The sequence below is a fragment of the Rhinoderma darwinii genome, chromosome 7 (genome assembly GCF_050947455.1).
Source record: "Rhinoderma darwinii isolate aRhiDar2 chromosome 7, aRhiDar2.hap1, whole genome shotgun sequence".
Taxonomy (NCBI): Eukaryota; Metazoa; Chordata; class Amphibia; order Anura; family Rhinodermatidae; genus Rhinoderma; species Rhinoderma darwinii.
In genome coordinates this window covers 129,987,424-130,002,674 of record NC_134693.1, presented here as the reverse complement: position 1 = coordinate 130,002,674, position 15,251 = coordinate 129,987,424, and the positions used below count along the sequence as shown (strand labels likewise).

Below are 15,251 nucleotides of genomic sequence, written 5' to 3'. Positions count from 1 at the left end.
GCCGGATGTTACGCAGGGTATGCAGTGTTTGGTGCTGCAAGCAAATGGCTCTGTTCATAGTATAGCGGCCGTGCTGCAGAACTGCCTCTCTGCTCCTATTCACTTGAATTCAGTACTGCAGCTCGGCCACTGTTATGTGAACAGAGCCATCTGCCTCTGGCATGGACAACCGGTGCCAGGAGGCAGCCAGAGCAGCTGATCGGTGCTGGGTCCGGGTGTCGGATCCACACTGATCATATACTGATTTATTTTTTTATTTTTAGTCCGAGTCGTGCTTTCTGTCACCCAAAGTGCAAGAAAAGTGCAGAGGTGCCACACAAAAAAGCGCACAAAGGATGCGGTCTATCTCAGCCCTACTCCTAAAGGAGAGAGGCCCCGCATAACCATTCCCCGACCCTCCAAACCATAGGCCAAGAGGATTGAGGATCAATGATCCCCCCCTTGCCAAAGCTTAGGGGGACCCAACAACACTCCAAGGCTTCTACCTGGGCTGCCACCCCAGTGTCCACCTTGGAGCCTGTATTTGGTTGCACCTTCCTTCCGAAGAAGGGAGGCCGGGTTGCAGGGGAAAAAGGAACCAGAAGGCCACACATTTTCCCCCTAGACCTTGGAAGGGTCCCAAAAGGGCACCGCATCCAAGAATCCTGTGACACTCGTGACAAACACACAGTAAAAAACAAAATTAAATAAGTGAATGTGCGCTGTGATACAGCCTGGTCATCCGCCAGATATAAAAATTCCTAATTTCCCAGCCAGGGAAAATAAAGGTGTGTGCTCAAATAGCGTGAAAGACCAGTGCGTGCAAATGTGCCATCACTCAGTGGGATTCCACCCCACGTGAGTTCGGGCACCCCAGGGTCACCACTCCTGGGGCACTTAGCAACCTGGACTTTCCAGCTAGCCGACCAATAGCGTAAACCATGTGGTTCTCTGCCCCTCTCCTTGGCGTTCTGTCATCCCTCTACGATGGTGACCAATCCACCGGCAGAGATGATTACTAACCTCAGATTAGGAGCCTACTACACATGGTCTAAGACAAAGACCGAGCAGCAAAAGTCTGGTGGATAAGTCACCAGTATGAAAACGGTCCCGTGGCCAGACAACCCCTTTAAGCTTTATTTATATAAGTCTGTACCTTTATTGGCTTAGGGGTTTAATTGTAGAGTAGTACAGTCATGGCTGGAATGAATATAAATGACTGTAATTACGGAGGTCTCTTTATCTCTCATTCCGGGTAAATCTTATGAGACAATTTATCAAGTGGCTGTCCATGCATTTACAATCCTACAACGTGTTTAATAGATCATTTTCTAACCGGCTTATTCTGATGGAATGTACGTTTGGCCACACAGATTATCAGCATTTCTTCCTTTTTGATAAGCAGTGTTATGTCTTCTGCTCATTGACCCACAAAAGAAAATTCTGGGAAACAGCAAATTTACATTTGTATTATAAAAATAGGGTTTGGGGGGGTTGTTCACCTTGGATAATCCCTTTTTGTTTAGAAAATAAATTGATCAAAGGATGTCCCGCTGCAATCAGCTGTCTTAGTTGCCCTACAGTGCCACCACAGGACAAAGGAAGCATTACATGGTGCCCACTGAAATCATTGGTTATGTGCATGGATCTGTAATATGGCCACATACATGAGGCCTTGGGCCATGCTCAGATTTGTTCGGAGGCTCAATTTGGAGCCTTCGTGGCAGATTCCATCATTTTTGCTGGACAAAATAGCGCAGCATACAGCGCTATTATGTCTGGCAAAATGACAAAAACCCAACGGAACCCATTAAAATCAATGGGCTCAGACCAGAAACATGCCGTCCACTGAGTAAGTATGAGAAAATTAACATTTAGAAAAAGCAACAGAGGGAAGGAAAAGTCTCAAAATATGCAGACAACACTGGCTGCACTACATCTAATGCACATTTAGTTGCAGAAATAATGATTTTGGTGTTTTTTTTGTAATGATAGACACACTTTACATTGCACTTTGGATGTGTACGGAGTAGAAATATACCTGGTGTGGAGAAGGAATTGGTTTTGTGTCCTCATGTTTGTGTCTCCATGGTGTGGATTCTGCAGTCATACATCTTTCCGTCTGTAATTTATTTATTTTTTACTGACCGAATGTTTAATAGCGAGCAGCAGAGGACGGATGTTAGGGATGATGACTGCAGGATCAGACTACACAGAGTTTGTTTGTAGTCTGTAACCGTGGAAACACATAGGTTTGTATATGTGTTGTATACGCAAAATAATTGTAGATTTTAAATTAAAACTGTTTTCAAGGTCGCTTCTATTTTAATTTAGATGCATTGGAGCAATGCCAGACATTAGTTTCATAGCCTGTAACCTGTACAAAACCTTGAAATCTTGTTGAAAACAGAATTATACTTTACATCCAAAAACTGCATTTTATTGCTCTGTGAATCCCAAGGCGTCAGACATTATTTCATCAGATTTTATGCGGGCCAAGTATATAATGAGGAGGTTCTGTGTACGGCTCCATTTAGATTTCTTCTGTCTAATTTGTGTATTCTTAAAACAATCACAGCGACCGTCGAACCCATCTGAAATCTCGCTGCTCATTTCCTTTTTTCGATGCTATGCCAAATGTTAACAGAGGATTCAATTCAAACAACACTAAGCCTCGTTCCCATCTCCGAAGTCATCAAGATGTGCGCGGGACGGCAGTAATCTCAGTGTATTGTTTTAACACTATATTCGTTACTGCCTGGCTCTGCCAATACAATTATTAGGCTTCATTTATAACATTCTATGACAGGAAATCTTAAGCAATTCTATCTGAGTTTTATTTTTCCTGCTTACAACAAAGAGTTTCCTCCGCTGCTATTTGAATGGAAATCATAGCGCAAAATCATTCACGCTCAATTAACATTTCATTTTAATGCATCTGCTTATACAATCTTCATCTACATTAAAATAGATCATACAGCAGTCCTAAAGCGGATCTGTCTCTATTTTAAATCTCATATGTTTCTTAGAAGTATACCGTCCCAGAAATGAAAACTATAGAGTGCTAGCAGAGTGTCTAGTAAACAATACTGCCAGCAGAGTGCAATAGTAAACAATACAGCAAGCAGAGTGTTCACAATAAATAATACTACCAGCAGAGTGTTCCCAATAAATAATACTGCCAGCAGAGTGTTCCCAATAAATAATACTACCAGCAGAGTGTGCCTAGTAAACAATACAGCAAGCAGAGTGTTCCCAATAAATATTACTGCCAGCAGAGTGTTCCCAATAAATAATACTGCCATCAGAGTATTCCAAATATATAATACTGCCAGAAGAGTATTACCAATAAATAATACTGCCAGCAGTGTTCCCGATAGACAATACTGCCTGCAGAGCAGCCCCCTTAAATAATACTGCTAGCATAGTGTTCCCAAGGAACAGTACTGCAGGCAGAATGCCCATGAACAGTATCAGACGAGTGCCCTCTCATTATCAGTGCCAGTAAATTGTCTCTATGAACAATACTAAAAGCAAAGTGATTCCCCATAAACAATACTGCCAGAACAGTGCCCCAACAAACAATACTACTGTAAAGGATCTGCCAGGCACAAGTTCTGTGTATACTCCCATAGGTAATCAGTCTGCACCTGAGTCTATGTCTCTGAGACTGACTCCAGCTTCCACCACTCAGGCTGGCAGGCTTAGGAGTGGGAGAGCCTATCGCAGCCTGGCCAGACGGAGCTAGCTCCCGCCCTCTGTCTATTTATACCTGCCTTTCCTGTTCCTCCTTTGCTTGTGATTCTTCTGGTGTGGTTTCCTGGCCCAGCTACAGCTTCTAACTATTTGATCCTGCTCCATACTGACCCTGGCTTACTGACTACTCTCCTGCTCTGCGTTTGGTACCTCGTGCACTCCTGGTTTGACTCGGCTTGTTCACCACTCTTGTTGCTCACGGTGTTGCCGTGGGCAACTGCCCCTTTCCCTTTTCTTTGTGTTCCCTTGTCTGTTTGTCTCGTGCACTTACTGAGCGTAGGGACCGCCGCCCAGTTTTACCCCGTCGCCTAGGGCGGGTCGTTGCAAGTAGGCAGGGACAGAGTGGCGGGTAGATTAGGGCTCACTTGTCCGTTTCCCTACCCCGGTCATTACAACTACCAGTGCTCTCTCACAAACAGTGAGGGGGATTTCAGCTCTGAAGCCTGCATAATTATGAATGCAGCTCTGGGCTATAATACAGACTGTAACACAGGAATAATACAAGACCCAAAGGTGAACATATTATTGAACCCTGTATACTCAGCCCCTGCCCTTATGAGTAGGTTTATATGTACAGCTTATGATGGTACAGTCCTGTTTACACTGCACAATTTTCCCTATGATTTTGTGCCATTTTCTCCACAGTATTTTTCCTTTGTGGAAAACTGTGGCAAGGAGAAACCACATGTAACACTGATTGTGGTTTCCTATAGAAGCCGTTCCTGGAGCTTCACTCACAACAGAGCTCTCCATGACTGCTGTCAACATTTACAGCGCGGGCACAAGTCGTGAGTACATAATACTATCAATGTAAAAAGGGTGGTTTTGACCCTGTAACCCCCCCCCCCCCATATTACGTTACGGTACATAATAGGATACAGTTTCTAATTGTAATTCTGCATTAGGTTGATCTAAGGGAAGTTAAGCAGCAGCCGGCATATGTTGAGGTTTCTGATAAACAAAGCAGGAGGTGTCACATCCATATCCCCAAGCTTTTGTGTAGGTACAGATGTGTCACTCACAAAAAGGTATAATGCTCCTGTGTCTAGATATTGCTGTTACATATTTGTTAGGGCGCCCCCTGGTGTTCTTTTGGTTCCCTCTAAGGCCTCATTCACACGGCTGTGCATTTGCGTCTGCATACTATCCACAGTTGCATATAGTATAGGCATGCCTCCCAACTTTCAAGTATCACAAAGAGGGACAAACTTTTTTTTTCTTTTAACCAAACTTCTAATCCCTCCCAAACTCCGCCCATACACACCCGGATAAACCCACACAGTATCATGCTCCCATAGTGCCCCCCACACAGTACAATGCCAAATAGCAGCGCCACACAGTATAATGCCCTCTAGCTGCCACCATACAGTATAATGCCCCCCATAGCAGAACCTATACAGTATATAGCCAACACAGATGCTCCCATACAATATAATCCCCACACAGATACCCCCATACAGTACAATGCCCAAACAAATTCCCCCATACAGCATAATGCCCACACAGATGCCCCCATACAGTATAATGCCCCTATAGCTGCCCCATAAATTATAATGCCCCCATAGCTGCCCCATACAGTATAATGCCTCCTTAGCTGCCCTTATACAGTATAATGCCCCCAAAGCTGCCCCTAGTGGCAGTGTCCACATATAAAGTGCCAGTGCACTTGTAGGTAATGCCACAGTGCCCATGTAGATAGTGCCCATGTAGATAATGCCCATATAAAGTGTCATAGTTCCATGTTGATAGTGCCACACACCCCTTGAAGATAGCAGCACCCCCTGTAGATAGAACTACCCCCCTGTAGATAGCGCCTTTGGAACTCCCTCTAGGAGCGGAATCCCCAGCCAGAGCAGGGGGAAGCCTTGGTGTCACTGTCCATATATGGAAAGTGACGTCAGTGGCTATTTACTGATCGGAATCCCCGTTGCCGACTTTGGCCGGGATTCCGCTCCAGGAGAAGCACTTCACGTCAACATCCATATATGGACAGTGACCTCAGGGGTTTCCTCTAGGAGGGAATCCCCGGCCAGATCATCGGCAACGGGGATTCCGCTCAATCAGTAGCCACTGACGTCACTGTCCATATATGGACAGTGACGTTAAGGGCTTCCCCGAGCACAGCGCTTAAAGTACCGCTGTGCCCGGGGAATCCTCGGCGAGCGGAGGAGCTCCCTCTGCTCCTCCACTCTGAACTAATTCTGAAGCAGGGAGCTGATGCTTCTCTGCTTCAGAATTGGGTTCAACTGTATCCTATGGGCCAATGCATATGATCCGTGCATAGCCCGGAACGCAAAAAAAATTGGACATGTCATTTTACGGACCACAATTGCGGTCTGGGCTCCTTAAAGTCAATGCACATATTGTGTGTGCTCGGTCCGTGATTATGGACATCCCGCGGACACGGCTACGGTCATGTGCATGAGGCCTAAGTACATCCATCTAATGTATCTGGTGCTGGTGAGAAGTATACTCGAGAATCCGGGCGGTGGGACTGGCCTGCTGGGTATGTGTGCACACATTAGGTGGACGTTCTGACAAGGAATGAAAGAACACCAGGGGCGCAATAACAAGTTTGTAATTGCAATATCTAGACATCGAGGAGCAAGATGGCCACTGCTTCAGTGCTTCCCAACGCTGAAACAAAGTTTTCTCAATAATTTTTTTTGGCCTAAACCCTTATATAGTGTGGGGCCGATTAGGGGTGCCAGCAAGGTACATGATGTCTCTTTGTCATTAAATAGCAACTTTCATTGTTTACTTCCAGAAGAGCAAAATCTGTCCTCATCATGTGACGATCACACAGGTGCACGGCTCGTTACAGTACTATGTATCAGATCACTGTCTTGTAATAAGCCACGCCCCTGTGTGATCATTACAAGACCAGGACAGCTATTTCATCCTCTGGAAGTAAACAATGAAAGCTCTCAATAACTGACAAAAAGCAGAGATCTTGAAAACCATCAAGAATTGACACAGAAAGTATCATTGAAAATTGTGTAACTTTTCATTAGTCAACAAATAATCTTTATTGGCTGAAAATGGAATATCCCTTTAAGAACGATATAAATAGAGATAAACAGAGAAAATTATAGAGTGACATCCATATAGCCAAGTATATATATTCATGCTCTTGCATGTGATGAGAATCCAGAAATACTGAAAAGCCAGATTTCTGTTGACTAAAATTGTAAAGGCTTTTGTTTCCCAACCTGTAATCAGCCTAGAAAACACGAATGTCATTTCCTTGAGATTGCCTGGTAACGGAAGGAGACGGAGCCGCTCCACAATCCGACTTCCACTGTGTAGTATTTATAGGAATGTGTTTATTACGCTTGTGTTTTCTGCAATGATCTGCAATTTACCAGTGTTTTCTTTGACTTGTGGGGTCTAATTGTAAGGTAAGCGTCTTTTTATACCCCATGCTGAGATGCTCGTGCCTCCTTATCATAGTATCTGGTTTGTGTTTCAAAATAGAAATTGAATAATTAGTGTCGAAGAGAATGAAAGAGTCTGATTTGTACTTCTATACTGTCTGGCACTTTGTATACTATGCAGTTTGTTGCTTTTTGTAGTACAATTTGGGGGAATTTTTGTGCCATGGTCCCTTTAATTTGTCATCATTTAGATTCTATAAATAAAATACTTCCCCGTCCCGGTCTATCTCTGAATAGTTATAATCACGTTGTGCATTTGTATTGTGCTTATTGCTTTGTATTGTTTTTAGCTTTACATTTGGTTTGTTTTTCTGTTTCAATATCTCTTTATTAAACAGTTGAGACATCAGAAAATATATGTGAACGGCTCTACTCGCAGGTAGAAGTAAATAGTTAAAGTCTCAAATAATAATTTCATAGTTAATTCCTGGAAGTTGTAACATTTTGTGAAAATGTAAATCAAAATAATATGGATAATAAAAGAAAGACAAATAAATGAAATGTTGTGAAGAACATATACAGGTCATCATAAAGAAAAAAGATGTCTACAACAGACAATGTACGAGGTCCCACTAGAAAGGGAGGGGTACAACATATACAGAGTTACTCCAGCACCTCCGATCTTTACGGAACTGGTCATATCATTGTATACTACGGGCATAAATATATTCATATTGATAGTTTAAATTGATTTGACTTTTTTAATGATGTCTGTGATGGTCGGGATTTTACATGTTTTCCATCTGAACGCTACAGCGGATGTGGCAGATATTAAAACATGACACGTTACAATTTGAAATACTTTGGGAATAACATCAATCCCAATCCGTAGTAACCCAAGTTCCGGCGTGAAGTTGATATTTTGAGTTGTAATCTCATTTAGTGGTGCGTTAATTGATTGCCAGAAGGTTAAAGGGGTTTTCCACATTTGACAACTAATGACCTATCCACCGGATAGGTTATCAGTATATCATCGGTGCGGGTCCCACACCCGGACCCCGCACCGTTAAGCCGCTCCTGTGGCCTGCGGGCACCGGATGTTATGGCACATAATGCTATGTACGGAGGAAGCAGTTGGCTCCATATATAGCATAGCGGCCGTGCTGCAGAACTGCAGGTCTGCTCCTATTCACTTGAATACTGAACTGCAGCTCGGCTGCTTTTCCGTGGCCGGAGTCAACTGCTTCCGGCATGTACGTCTGGTACACAGAGGTACGGGACCAGGTGATCTGTGCGGAGTCCGGGGGATAGGTCATCATTTGTCAGAAGGTAGACAACCCCTTTAATAATAAAAGACATTCCCAAAATATGTGAATGTATAGATCCTAAATGGTTTGGTTTCTTTTTCTATGGATTTTATCCGCTGAATTATAAACTTGAGGGCTGGAGTTTATCTGTGATGACTGGAAATGTTGGGACATAAACTTTTTAAAAGAGGACTCGCTATAAGAAAGACCCAGGGAAGTAACGAAGCTCCTTGGACTTCATCCAAAATTTGTAACATGCCCCCCTCCTACAATTAATCATTTATATTAAAGGGGTTTTCCCACGAGGGATATTTATGACATATCCACAGGATCCACCTCTGGGACCCGCACCTATCTCTAGAATGGGGCCCCTTAATCCCCGTTCTAGCTTTTTGTGCTCACGCTGCCTCCTGGCTACTGATTACATGGTCGGGAGTTACGGAAACAGCGTAACTCGCTGAGCTACGCTGTTTCCGTAACTCCCAACCATATAATCAGTAAGTGGCCGGGCAGCATGAGCACAAAAAGCTAGAACGGGGATTAGGGGGCCCCAATCTAGGTGCGGGTCCCAGAGGTGGATCTTGTGGATATGTCATTAATGTCTCTCATGGTAAAACCCCTTTAATGTCTTCTTATGGGGCAGATTGGCTGTTTGGAATTTTAAGGCACCTCTCCACCCTTATACCTACACCCATGGACAAACCCCTTTAAATACATATTATATAAATAACCCCAAATGCTAGCCAGGCATTGCAATACAGCACGCTCCTTCTTTTTGGGACTTCAGAGGGGAAAGATGTGTGTGGAAGGGAAAGGAATGTATTCTTTTATCTTACAGATATCATCACTTTGACTATGACTTTGTTAAATATACTGTGAGCGGAGCCTTCTGCTTCCGGCACCGACCCCTGCACAGTTTAAGGCGCGCTGAGGCAGCCGGAATAGCTGATCAGTGCAGGGTCCGGGTGTTGGACCCCCACCTATCATATACTGATGACCTATACTGCGGATAGGTCATCAGTATAAAAAACAGCCTTTTAAGCCACATAGGATTCTATGGTGATCTCAGCCCATTTTAGTAGAACAGCAGGAGGTCCGGCTATTGCAGCTGTAATATAGACTCTAAAATAGATCCAAATTACGGCCATCTGAACGTGTCCATAATGAGGTTCTTCGGGACATAAACATTGACGACCTATCCTCCGTACAGGCGGCTGTGAATGGTACTGCAGCTTGTACCATTCAAGTAAGCTACTGGGTCTGCCATCCTAGTCTGTAACCATCGGGACACATAGGCCTGCATAGGAGCTGTATACACAAAACTTTAGAATATTTGTAAAAACAAATATTTGAAAATATTTCATCAATACTAAAGACTAAAACCATCCGTTATTGGGAATAGAGGGAGTCTTCTAGATTAGACCCCACTACACTACCTATCAATAGTTCTTGATGTTAAACCCCACTGCCCATGAGAAAGGTGGATGGGGCAACATAGGCAGAGAACCCCTTTCTACAGACCCCATAACAAAGGATGCCCGTTGGACGTATTTAATATGTTAAATGTTGGAGCATTTTATGGCCTATCCCTGCTCTCATGAGTCCTTTTACCAAGAAAGCCTCCAGCCATGATCTCGTATATGCCATCAATTATAGGGAGGGTAAAAAAGGAGCAAATTGATTCACTGCAGAGTCTAACTCTAAGTCTTTAATGCTTGACTTGGACCTGAGCACTGTTATCTGGACGCTGTATAGCGCTGTTACTTATGCAGTGTATGGTGGTATTATTAGGGCACTATATTGCTTTTTTTATATAGGCACAATATATCTATTTTTTAGGCATTGTGGTGTTATTGCTGCATTATATGGTAGTTTTTACAAAGATTATCCTGATTAAGGCCCTTTGACACGGGCCAATTATCGGGCAAACGAGCGTTCGTTCCCGAGCTGTCTCGGTGATCGGCGCTCTTTGCACCGGCAGGTCGGTGTAAGAGGACCTTAACTGTATCATTTTGTTCTTTCATCTGTAGCCTGGTTTTCTTGAGCTATTGTCCCTTTCTTCTAAACCAGGGAGGGTCCCCAAAAAATATTTTGTCCTTGGGGACTCCACAGACCTTGATTCAGCCCTGACTTCCATAAATGGTGGACTATAGAAACATTTCAGATCTTGTATTACATCTTATTCCGATATTAACCGTTCATTTTTACATATTTCTCTTTTATAAAACGTCTGCTTGACTTATGCCCCCTGCTTATTATTGGGCATGTGCCAGACTTGGCGCAGTTGTCTCACTCTGGGAACACATTTAGTAGGTCTACTGGAGACCCTTTGATCAGGACCCTCGGTGGTAATTACAGTCTGCCGAAATCTATCTCATTGACTCGAAAACAAAGGCTGCCGACTGAGGACGGAAAAAGCTGCCACTTTACTAGAAGCTCTCGCTCGTCTTGTTTCTTTTTTTCTTTCTTGCAGACATTATGATGATTTTCTGATTCTAAACCAATAGTCAGAACATTTTTACATTGGATTTGTTATAGTTTAGGTAAATGTTTTCTGTTTAAAATGAGTGAAAACTCAATATTTAGCTTTGTGAAGGTCCCTCTACAACACTCCAAATTATTACTTGTATTAAAGGCTATGTCATTCTTTTCAACTATCTTTTTCTTATCGCTTAAAAAAAAATAAAAATGCAATTTTGTAAAAATTTTCTTCCGTTTTTGTGTCTACAGCTACTGTGCAGACCTATGTGTATCCATAGTTACAGACTAGAAACAAACTCTTTGTGTAATCTGGTTCTCCAGTTATGGGTTACTGCAGTCCTTCTTGCTAGTCTACAGGCAGTAGAACAGGGGAGAGATGGAAATAACAAATGACTGCAGGATCAGACTACACAGTCTGTAGTCTGTAACCATGGAGACTCATAGGCTCCCATAGGAGTTGAATAGACAAAACATTATGAGTTTTGATTTATATATATATATATATATATATATATATATATATATATATATATATATATATATATATATAAATATACACACACATGTTTGCGGTTACCCTTTGTGGGTTGTCCAAGTGGCTAGTTACACATTAAGTTGCAGAGTAATTTTTTTTTCAGATCTCCAAATATCTAAGGGGTATCCAATTTTTAGCTTTCCGAACATATGGTGGTTTTAGCCACGGTTTTTCACACATTGTGGCAAAAAACATGATTTGACTTGGACCCATGAATGCACCCTCACCCAGAGATGGACCCCACATTCTCGATAAGAAACTTAAGCCCTGGTGACACTAATACTCCATGATATGTACTTAACATGATGTCATTCAGCAGGATCTGCAGTAGTCCACATACTCCTTCATTGCTGAATGATGTCATGTCTTGAAATTTTTCGTTTATCTCAAGAGAAAACAGAGCTTCCTTTACAAACTACTGGACAGGAAATATCAAAAAGCTTTTCTCCTTAGGGTATGTTCACACGGCAAACTAAAAATGGCCGTAAAATACGGAGCTGTTTTCAAGGGGAAACAGCCTCTGATTTTCAGCCGTCTTTAAAACATCAGGCGTTTTTTGATGCATTTTTTACGGCCGTTTTTTAAGCTGTTTCTCTATTGAGGCAAAAAACTGCTCCAAAAATGGCTCAAGAAGTGACATGCACTTCTTTTTTACGGGGCATTTTTTTACGTGCCGTTTTTACAAAGGGCCGCGTAAATAAACGCCCCTTGGGAATGAAACGCTGTTTTTCCCATTGAATACAATGGGTAGATGTTTGGAGGCGTTTAGTCTCCGTATTTTTAGCCATTTTTTGGGGCGTTTACGGCCCGAAAAATGGCTGGAAATAAGCCGTGTGAACATACCCTCAAAGTAAAAAGATGCAGAAAATAGTCATGTCCTTAATTCTCTACTTTCTATCAGGCTATGAAAAATTATTTTAACCGTTCTATCTGTTTTTGGAAAATCTGGGTGACTTCTACTTTAGTTCAAAAGGGGGTTGTCATCCAGCTTTCCCAAAGCCCTGAATGCCACAGTTATGGGACTGAGGGTTGTATCATGGCATTGAACTACCTAGATTTGCCAGGACTTTAGGAGATCAGCGTGACAACATCTATGAGTGTTTGTAACCCAGATTTTCCAGAAAAAGATATAACTAAAATAAATGTTGGCGATATTTACTGGAGATTTTATGATATTATTTGAGTGGAATATTCTTATTTACTTAGTCCATGGTCAAGGCCGTATATACCAAAGAAAAAGCCCATGAGACTGCCATGTGGGCCTTGGAGAGAGTAATGTTAGCAAACAAGGATTCGGGGTATAAACCCACAGATGATGGGAATGAGATGCATACTTGCCAACAGTCCCGAATTTGCCGGGACTGTCCTGAATATACAGAGACGGTCCCGGCAACTGCTATATTCAATTGAATCTGCATCCTCAAGACGCAGATACAATTGAATACTATTCGCTTCCTGCTCTGCCATTCACTCCTTCTGGAGTGAAATCCCTGGCCAAAGCATTGCCGACACCCTGCTGAGCATTCCGCTGCAGGAGATGCCACTGACGTCACTGACCTTGTATGGACAGTGAAGTCAGGGCTCTCTCTATGAGCGGAGTTCCCGGACAGGGCGTCAGCAACGCTTTGGCCGGGGATTCGGGCGCTCCAGGTGTAGTCCATGACTTCACTGTCAATATAAGAGCCGTGACGTCAGGGACACCTCCTGCAACGGAATCCCCAATTGAATACTATGGCAGGGCAGGAAACTATCCGTTTCCTGCTCTGCCATTCACTCGTACTGGAGCACTGGAATCTTTGGCCAAAAGCGTTGCCGTTGCCGTGGCCAGGGATTCCGCTCATAGACGGAGACCCTGACTTCACTATCCATATAAGCGTAGTGATGTCAGGACAGGGCACCGCCTGCAGCGGAATCCCCAGCCAGAGCATTGCCGATGCTCTGGCCTTGGATTCTGCTCATAGATGGAGCCCCTGACTTCACTGTCCATATAAGGGCAGTGACGTCACGGGCACCACCTGCAGTGGAATCCCCGACCAGAGCGACCGCAACACTGTCTGCGGATTCCCTTCCTAGGTGGAGCCACATTAGCTCAACAGGGTAGGGGGGGGTGGCTCTATCTACAGGGGGAGTATGTGGCATTATCTACAGCAGGGGTCTCAGACACGAGGGCACAATAGGGAGGAGTGAGCAGTCTGAATGAGGAGTGCGCCGGTGCTCCTTCATGCCGTCACACAGCCCCTGTAGATAGTGCACCCCCCAGTAGATAAAGCCCAACACCCCACCCTGTTGACAGCGCTACATCCTCCCTCCCTGTAGATAGCTCTATTTGCGCTCACTCTAGGTGTGGAATCCCCAGCCGGAGCATTGCCGACGCTTTGGCCGGGGATTCCTCTGCTAGATGAGCCCCTGAAGTCACTGTCCATATATGGACAGTGATGTCAAGGGCTTCCCCAGAGAAGGTGTCCCAGAGCAGTGACTATACTAGCGCTCTGCTCTGAGACTCCTGCTCTGGGGAAACCCCTGACATCACTGTCCATATATTGGACAGTGATGTCAGGTACAGAGCTGGAGTCCCAGGCAGAGTGCTAATAGCACTCTGCTCTGGGACTCTGGGGGAACCCCTGACATCACTGTCCATGTATGGACAGTGATGTCAGGAGCAGAGCTGGAGTCCCAGGAAAAGCACTATTAGCGCTTTGTCCGGGACTCCGGCTCTGGGCAACCACCTGATATCACTGTCCATATATGGACAGTGATGTCGGGGCTTCCCCAGAGTTGCGGAGCAGAGCCTATACTAGCGCTCTGCTCTGGCTCTGGGGTTTCCCGTAACATCACTGTCCATATATGGACATTGATGTCAGGAGCAGAGCTGGAGTCCCAGGCAGAGTGCTAGTAGCGCTCTGTCCAGGACTCCTGCTCTGGGGTTGTCCCTGATATCAGATTCCGATCCAGGAGGATCCCCTATGGACAGTGATGTCAGGGGCTCCTCCAGCAGAAGAATCCCCAGCCAAAGTGTGGCATCTATATGGGCGCTGTGTGGCATCATTTACGGAGGGCTGTGTGGCGTCATCCATGGGGAGATATTAAAGAATTGCACTATAAGCAATTTCCTGTTGTAACGTTATTGTGGGAATCACTCAGGGCACAGTCCTTCAAGTGTCAATAGTGCTTACCCCTCACTGAGAACAGTGAATCTTTAGGCCTTGTTCAGACGGCGCTCAAAAAAAGCAACATGTAAATGCGTCAAAAGCGCTAGCGTTTTTGCAAAGCGCTTTTTAGGCCCTGTTCACACAGTTTTTTGAAGGCAGAAAAAATCTGCCTGTACTATATTTGTCGCGTTATTCGTTGCGCTTTTCGGCCGCGGCCATTGAGCGCCGTGGGCAAAAAAAGGCAGTGAAAAATGCTTTCTCTGCCTCCCGTTGATATTAATGGGAGGTCAGAGACCGAAACGCCCTAACCTTTAGTAGTGTAGCTAATAATTTTCTGTTTCTAATTAAAACTGTCAACAAGCTGCTGTTGATGGATCTGTTATACTTATAAGTATATAGTACTTTGAGCGCATAATGACATCTTGCTGTGAATCGATCTGATTGGCGAATTAAAAGGGTTTTCCAGAAATACACATTAATAGCCTATCCTATGCGTGAAAAGCATGTCAGACCCTCGGGGGTCCCACCACTGCAATTTAGCCTCATTCGTTTAGCTCCTCTTTTCTTTTGATCTGTGAGGGTCCTGGGGGTCAGACCCCCCCCCCTTATAATGGAAAGATGTCCTATCCTGAGGCCATTATTGTCCTGGAAACCCCCTATAAACACA

The 15,251-nt window shown here is 44.1% G+C and overlaps 1 protein-coding gene across 1 annotated transcript in view; it reads left to right on the top strand.

Moving 5' to 3' along the window:
• LOC142658178 (FERM domain-containing protein 4B-like) overlaps positions 1–15,251 on the top strand; it is a 183,952-nt gene that overhangs the window by 51,877 nt on the left and 116,824 nt on the right. The gene's annotated exons all lie outside the window — the stretch shown is intronic.